Source organism: Plasmopara halstedii (assembly GCF_900000015.1).
Source record: "Plasmopara halstedii genome assembly, contig: Scaffold_1651, whole genome shotgun sequence".
Classification (NCBI taxonomy): Eukaryota; Oomycota; class Peronosporomycetes; order Peronosporales; family Peronosporaceae; genus Plasmopara; species Plasmopara halstedii.
In genome coordinates, this window is record NW_020188562.1 from 990,298 (window position 1) to 990,887 (window position 590).

Here is a 590-nt window from a genome sequence, read left to right on the forward strand (position 1 = left end):
TACCGACAAACGCATTCATAGATTCTTCTCGTTGTCAGCATGTGTGTCATCTCACGTGTTCTTTAAGGTGTTTACAAACTTGTTACGGCGTACCTTAGCTACCTAAACGAATCTTTTTTACACTGCGACAAAGTCAAACGCATTCAGACGTATGTCACGATATCAGGAGCTGAAATCTCATGTGACATGTTCTGTAAAGTGATTGCAGACGTGTTACAGCATATTTTAACTACCTGGAAGCATCATTTTGACGCAGCGATCACGGCAAATGCAGGAAGACGTACGTAAGGATATCAGCATATGTGACAGCATGTCAAATGTTCTCTGAAGTGTTTGCAGACGTGTCACAGCGTACTTTAACCACCTGGTAACATCATTTTGCCGCAGCAACAACGGCAAACGCATCGAGAGATTCGTCACGTTGTCAGCATCTGTGTAATCATCGCACATAATTTTTGAAGTATTTTAGGTCATACTGCAGCTTGCATTAACTGCCTGAAAGTTTTCTTGTAACGTAGCGACAACGGCAAAAGCATTCAGACGTACGTCAGCTGTAATATAGTGTCACATATTCTCGAAAGTGTTTGCAG